The sequence below is a fragment of the Etheostoma cragini genome, chromosome 4 (assembly GCF_013103735.1).
Source record: "Etheostoma cragini isolate CJK2018 chromosome 4, CSU_Ecrag_1.0, whole genome shotgun sequence".
NCBI classification, from domain to species: domain Eukaryota; kingdom Metazoa; phylum Chordata; class Actinopteri; order Perciformes; family Percidae; genus Etheostoma; species Etheostoma cragini.
Window position 1 is genome coordinate 25,384,231 of NC_048410.1, and position 6,892 is coordinate 25,391,122.

The window sequence follows — 6,892 nt, forward strand, 5'->3', positions numbered from 1 at the left end:
CACTCAAACTTTGCCTTTGTGTGCCCAAATTGACTTTTCCACCCCAATAAAGGTATCAAAGTGCATTAAAGATCAGAAACTGTTCCTGTTGCGTTCCATAAAGCTAAAAAAAAATAAAAAATGGATTGAAAAATCCAGGGAAACCCATTAAAGAGCTTTCACAGAGTGACTCATTGGGCTACCATGTTATATTTCTCTATTGTTAAGCCGGATTAAAGAGGGAAAAGCAGATATTAGGTTGGACTGCATGGCTCTAAACCTTATCTTTAAACTTTCCATGCTGGGGTCACTTGAGGTTCATGTTAATAAAAAGGTGGTTGTCCACTTAGTGATTTATTATCAAAGGACAGAGAGAATATGTGTGTATAGGTGCTGTTCTAACTTGATTGATTTGTTAAAGCCTTGACATCAGCAAACGAAGCACAGCCACAGTAGGTTTGTCCATTAGAACATTAAGTATGTATGACCAATTATAAGTCTTCATCTGCAGTGGTGCAAACTTAGCATTGCTTAGTTTCCGTTGTTGTTATTGAGATGCACACATTCATAAAACATTTTTTTGCTTGAGTCCCCTAACCCACCCTGATGCAGATTGGAGGCACTTTGTTGTTCCACATTACCTTATCTGCCCTGCTTTACTCCCCCTAACCTATGAAAATCAAACATTATACAGGTAACTCATCAGCATTATACAAATCTGCCAGCAATTCAGACACCATTTTAAGTTCTTATCTGCATCAGCCATTGCTCCAACATGTAATAATCATATATTCCCCTCTATTTATCTATAGATTGTACTTTCTTTTCAACTGTTGCAGAAAAGGATTACATTGTTTTGTATACGGACAGGGTGTATTGTATTATAAATCTATTTTTTTCTGAATGTAGATGAAAAATTAGAAAAAACTAGATTTATGATATTATACACCCCGTCCATATACACAAAATGTAATACATTTTCTGTACCAGTGAGATAGAAAGTACAATCTCTGTCACTCTGTCTCATCCTGTAGATGAAGCCTTGGAAGAATCTGATGAATCCCAGCATGCCCGTCCAAACGGTGCAACCAGCTGCTCCAATCATCTCCATTAGACAGCAGATGAATCTCAGCGTCACTAAGAGGGAAAAAGGCAGCGGTGGCTGATGGCGTTTTTATCCTTTAAATCTTAGTCAGCTCACAGCCGTTAGCTAACACTCAATTGAGTTTATTGCAAAAAGTGCACTTGGTTACAGGTTATACATTAACCAAAAAAAAAAAAAAAAAACAGGCCATGCCTTCACATTGGTCAGGATGAAAGACCAACAAAACAGTGTTTGACAAAACTCAAAAATAGATATTACAACATTTCATTTCAGACAGTCATTTACTATTTTAATAATATATAATGTAAGTCTTTGGTAAATTCATTTTAAGCACCAAAACAATTTGTACAGCACATCATAAGTTATGGTTTGCTTTCAAAAGAGAGTTGAAGACTTTCAAAAAGCCGACATCAACGTTTCAGCTGTAGCTCCAAATTATCTAATTTCACATTGCTATGTAGAAATAGGGAAAATCTCTCTTTTCCTTTTATGACCCAACATTATTTATAGTTTCATTAGTGTATAATATACAAAGGCTGGCAAAAAAATAATGTAGTTAGTTGAACATTGCCAATCCATCTAGATTCTAATATCCACAGTGACTACAGTACGTGCCTCTTGTGAAGCACATAGTGACATAATACACTCTCTGCATCATCATTACATATCCCAGGTGTAAAAATGTAATTCATCACCTTTCAGAGGGTTCCTGAAGGAAATCAATCTGAAAATGTATTTCTGCAATAAATGACAGATGTAATGTTTGTCATTTCTGGTTGGTATCCCTGCAGAGTCATGTCTCTGTTGCCTCTGAGGCACCCATGAAGGATGCAATTCACAAAATGTCTTTTGCACTTTCTCTGGTTGAAGGAACACGCCGACTTATCGGGACTTTAGCTTATTCACCGTATCCCCCAGAGTTAGACAAGTTGATACACACCCTTCTCATCTCTGTGCGTGCTGCAACTCTCTCTGAACCCCCAGCATTAGCTTAGCCTAGCAAAGATCCTGCAGGTAACTGGTTCCAACAAGCTTCTGCTCCCAATAAGTGACAAAATAACGCCAACATGTTCCTATTTACATGTTGTGATTTGTATAGTCACAGGGTGTACAAATAACAAGGTCACATGAGACACAGCCATCTTCTAGCCACATACTAACTTGGAACTATGTTCTCAGAAAGGCGAAGCACTGGTACTTGGGCGGAGTGATTACATAGACAATTAAAGAAAGAGTGAACACCAAAAAGCACAGTTACAGTACTTCCGTCAACAACACCAATGTGAATAGCTAGCTAGTAGCAAACAACACTAGAGATCATGGCTGACTTTGAGGAATTGTCAGAGGATTTTCAAACCAAGATCTAGAAAATATATTTTTGAGCAGAATACACAAACGAGGAGTTACAAATTATGAAACCTGATAGATAAAATGGAGAACACACTGAGGTCGAGGAGAGAATCAGAACAAACACGGACTGGTTGTGGAGCTGTTGAATCCAATTCATTAGCAAGATAAATGCTATAATACATGAGTGTTAGCTCTAGCATCGCTCATTTTATTTTGGGGTGAAAAAGACACGGTAACATTACAGGGGATAATGTAGCCCAAGAAGAACTGCAATAGTAGTGACCACCCTATTCATGTAATAGTATTACTAACGTTAGCGCTGCTACAGTAATTAGTTCCCTGAAAACATAACGGGACACTTACCATAGCTGCAGGGGATCCACTTTGTCCGGTCTGTACTAGGGATGGCCGTGTACCCTGCAGCGTTTCATGGTCCGTGTGGCTAATTCCATTTTTCATAATAATAATCCTCAGTGAAATGTTCTGAGCAAACACGATGGTTCTTGAAATTGGCTACAGGTGTATTTGGATCCATATCTAGAGCAAGTACAGCCAAAGATTCAATGGCTAGCGTTTTTGGTTGGAATTCTATGAAACATCATGGTATTACCTGGACTCCCCTGTTAATTGTTGCAGTAAACGCCCACGATTGTAAACTATGCTTTTAGTATCCAGTAATTGTTGACTCTATTACTACAACTATGAGCAAACTCCAGCCTCAGTAGCAGAATAGCAGTACTTTGCCTTTCTGAGAATATACAGTAGTTCCCAGTTAGTATTCGGTTAGAGCATGGCTGTGTCTCATGTGACCTTGTTATTTGTAAACCCTGTGACTATAAAAATGTAAAGAGGAACATGTTGCTGTTATTTTGTCACTTTTTGGGAGCAGCTAGTTGGAACCAGTTGGAACCTCTAATGTACGCATAGACGCACATTGCAAGACCAATCTCCACAGCGCTGCGGAGTTAGGTTTTGGTACCACTCACACCTTTCTGGATAAGGTTTATTTATTTATTTATTTCGTAAAACAAATCCCAATCGTCTTGGGCGGCACTAAGCTCCGGACCCAGCGATGGTGGCTCTGCAAAATAGTCTCTGGAAGGAACTGGTTTTGGTGAAACATTTGCACCCTGCTAAAGAAAACACTACGTACAGTACAATATTTATTTACTTATATATATATATATATATATATATATATATATATATATATATATATATATATATATATATATATATATATATATATATATATATATATATATATATATATAAATGTCTAAGTATATTTTTAGGCCTTTAATTTCACAGGACAAATGAAGACATGAAAAGGGAGACAGAGGGGGAATGACATGCAGCAAAGGGCTGCTTGGATTTGTTGGTTTTTGGATTGGTTTGCCGCTTGGATTGATTGGTTGGAGGTTGGAATCACACCACTGTGTCGAGGAGTAAACCTCTATTAACGTGTATAACCGCTCTACCATTTGAGCCATCCTGGCCAAAATATTTAACAAAGTTAACTGTTCACACAACACAGTCACTTTAAAAAACAACTTTAAAAAGCAACTGGATGATCAGTCCCAAAACGTCCCAGTCAGCGAGAGGGAATGCCTCTCGCATTCTTCGCATTCAATTCGTAAACGCATTCTTTGCAAATCTTTACAATCATTCCCTGAGAACTGCCTTGTCGCACCAGTGGTGATTTAAGTCCCTAAATTTCATCTCAGCCGCCCTTAAAAATTATAATAATAAAAACATTTTTTTTAACCCTCCTGTTGTCTTTGGGTCAAATTTAACCCCTTTCCAAAAGGTATCTATATCAGAAGTTTGATACGGAAGAACGGTAGCATGTGACGGCATAACCGTAGGGGCATATATTCACTCCGGCACATAGCTCATTAGCTTTTTTCTATTCAGCAGGCAAGTTGGTTGATGTTGTGTTGAAAGACTCCATGTATCCTACTCACCTGGAAGTTGCAGTTTGTCCAAGCAGTTGACCAGTTCCGTAGATGTGTGTCTCCCTGCCCGCGTTTCATCTCGGTAGGAGACTCTCATGAGCTGTGTGTTGCTTGTCTGGGCCTGTAGCACGCCACGGCGGCTCTCGAGGGGGCTGTTTGTGTCCATTGCGGAGCCCTGCCCATGCGGGTACCAAGGTCCCGCACGGCCCTCTTTTCCGCGGACGGTCAGATACGCTCTCCCCGTGGCTTGGGCCCCGCGGCCGCTGAGGCGGCTCGGCGGTTTCGGTCATGTGGATCGCAGCGAGATCTGCTGGAGGGTTCCGAGACGGCTGTTGCTCCGTCTCATCCTTTGTCTGCCGGTTCCGACTCCCCCAGTCCCCGTTCGTGGGCCGGGTCTCTCGGCTTCTTCTGTTCGGGGACGCTGACAGACGTAGCGGTGGCACTCTGGCTCTGAGGAGCTCATTGTGCTTGGCACCGTGGTGGAGGGAGAGGACTTCCGGGTGTCGGGCCGACGTCATCAGAAGAGCGCCGCGCCCGATTGTGATGTCACGAGCTGTGGCAAAACGCGGTCTGGATTGGCCACAGGCTGTCAGACTGGATATCGCTTCCTGCAGAGCCACTCCGTGCCCCCACCCCGGTTCTTCAAGGTTTTTCCCGTATTTTCACGGTGAGTTGTGTAAATCATGGGATAAACCTAACTCTGCCTGGCTTTCTACTCCCCAGGTGCTGGAGTATGGCAATGTGGCAGGGATTAAGGACGGCTACAGGACGATGCCGCGGGTTGTAGACGCTCTGGTGAGTTACCTCTCTCCCCAGCAGACGTCGTCTTTCAGCCAGCCGGCGCTGCCGACGGGGTCGTGTCGGGTGTCTTCCTCGCTAGTGGGGTAGATGTATATGGCGCCGGGCCAGGCTGGTGCGAGCCTGCACACCATGCCGGTTTTGCGGGCCTACCAGGCGGGCCTGTTGCTGGAGATGGGCCACCCACCGTCAGCGCCAGGGACGGAGTGTGGATTCTCGCGGTCCCCCTCGAGCAGCTTGGGACGCAGGGCAACGCTCCTGCGCACCCCTCCCAGCCGGGTCGGACCTGAGGGACGTCAGCTAGTCGCGGAGGGGCGAGGCGCTGAGGTCCTTACTGTGTGTTTAGCCCCCGGAGGCCGACTGAGGTCCGCTCCAGGGTGGCCGCTAGCGTTGTTGTCCCGCCGCCATGGCGCTCGGGAAACGCTAGCCGCCCCCGAGACTTCTACGCGCTGCCAGCCCCAAGGGGTGGCAGTGGGCCGGTGATTCGGCTCCCGTGTTGCGGTTCATTGGCGGGTTCTTCCTGGCGGCCCGCTTCAGGGGCTCGTCCGTGATCGGCATTTCGCACCGGCCACCAGCCCTGAGGGGTTGGTAATGCTGGCAGGTTTGGAGTACCTCCCCCGTGGGTTCTGTGCACCGTCAGACGGGTACGGGATGCAGTTCCGGGTCCGCCCCCCGGCTTCACTGGGGTGGTCCGGACTGTGGTGCGCCCGGATCAGGGCCTGGTGCTGGGACGGGAAGTGTGCTCGCTGCTGGAGAAGGGGGCCGTGGAGCTCGTTCCCCCGCCGGCCAGCGGGTCCGGTTTCTACAGCCGGTGCTTCCTGGTTCCCATGAAGGACGGAAACCTGCGCCCTATTCTGGATCTGCGGGTTCTGAACCGGTCTCTGAGGAGATACGGGTTCATGATGCTCACCATCCCCGCCGTCGTGTGTCAATGCCCCGGAGGCCGACTGAGGTCTGCTCCAGGGTGGCCGATGGCGTTGTTGTCCTCCCGCCGCCGTGGCGCTCGGGAAGCCCTAGCAGCCCCCGAGCCTTTTCCGCTCTGCCAGCCCCAAGGGGTGGCAGTGGGCCGGAGGTTCAGCTCCCAAACTGCGGATCATTGGCGGGTTCTTCCTGGCGGCCGCTTCAGGGGCTCGTCCGTGATCGGCACGGCGCAACGGCCACCAGCCCTGAGGGGTTGGTTCCGCTGGCGGATTTCGCAGTAGCTTGGCGGGGCTTGGAGAAGAGCATCCGGTCTGAGGACTGGTTTGTCACCGTGGATCTGAGGGTCACATTCTTCCATGTCTCCGTTCGTTCTTCCCTTCGGCCTGGCACTCTCCCCTCGCACTTTCACCAAGTGTATGGATGCGGCGCTGGCCCCTCTGCGGCTCCAGGGCATCCGGGTCCTCAATTACATCGACGACTGGCTTATCCTGGCTCAGTCTCGATAGTTGGCGGTTCAGCATCGAGCTGTCGTCCTTGCTGATCTTCTTCGTTTGGGGCTGAGGCTCAACGAGGGAAAGAGTGTGCTACCACCCGCCCAAAGGACTGTCTTCTTAGGGGTGGGGTGGGACTTGTTGACGATGCTGGCACGTCTGTCTCCGGCTCGTGTCGAGATGTCGTGTCGGCTCTGTGATGGCGCGGCCCAGCCGCGCCATCACAGTAAAACACTTCCAGAGGGTGTTGGGCCTCATGGCAGCTGCTTCCAGCGTGATACCTTCTGGTC

At 47.2% G+C, this 6,892-nt stretch overlaps 1 long non-coding RNA gene across 1 annotated transcript in view; it reads left to right on the forward strand.

Moving 5' to 3' along the window:
- The first annotated feature begins 3,024 nt into the window (after window positions 1-3,024).
- LOC117943204 overlaps window positions 3,025-6,892 on the forward strand; it is a 22,964-nt gene continuing 19,096 nt past the window's right edge. The window contains exon 1 of the long non-coding RNA XR_004656316.1: window positions 3,025-3,037. This is a non-coding gene — a long non-coding RNA (uncharacterized LOC117943204). The remainder of the gene's footprint in view (window positions 3,038-6,892) is intronic.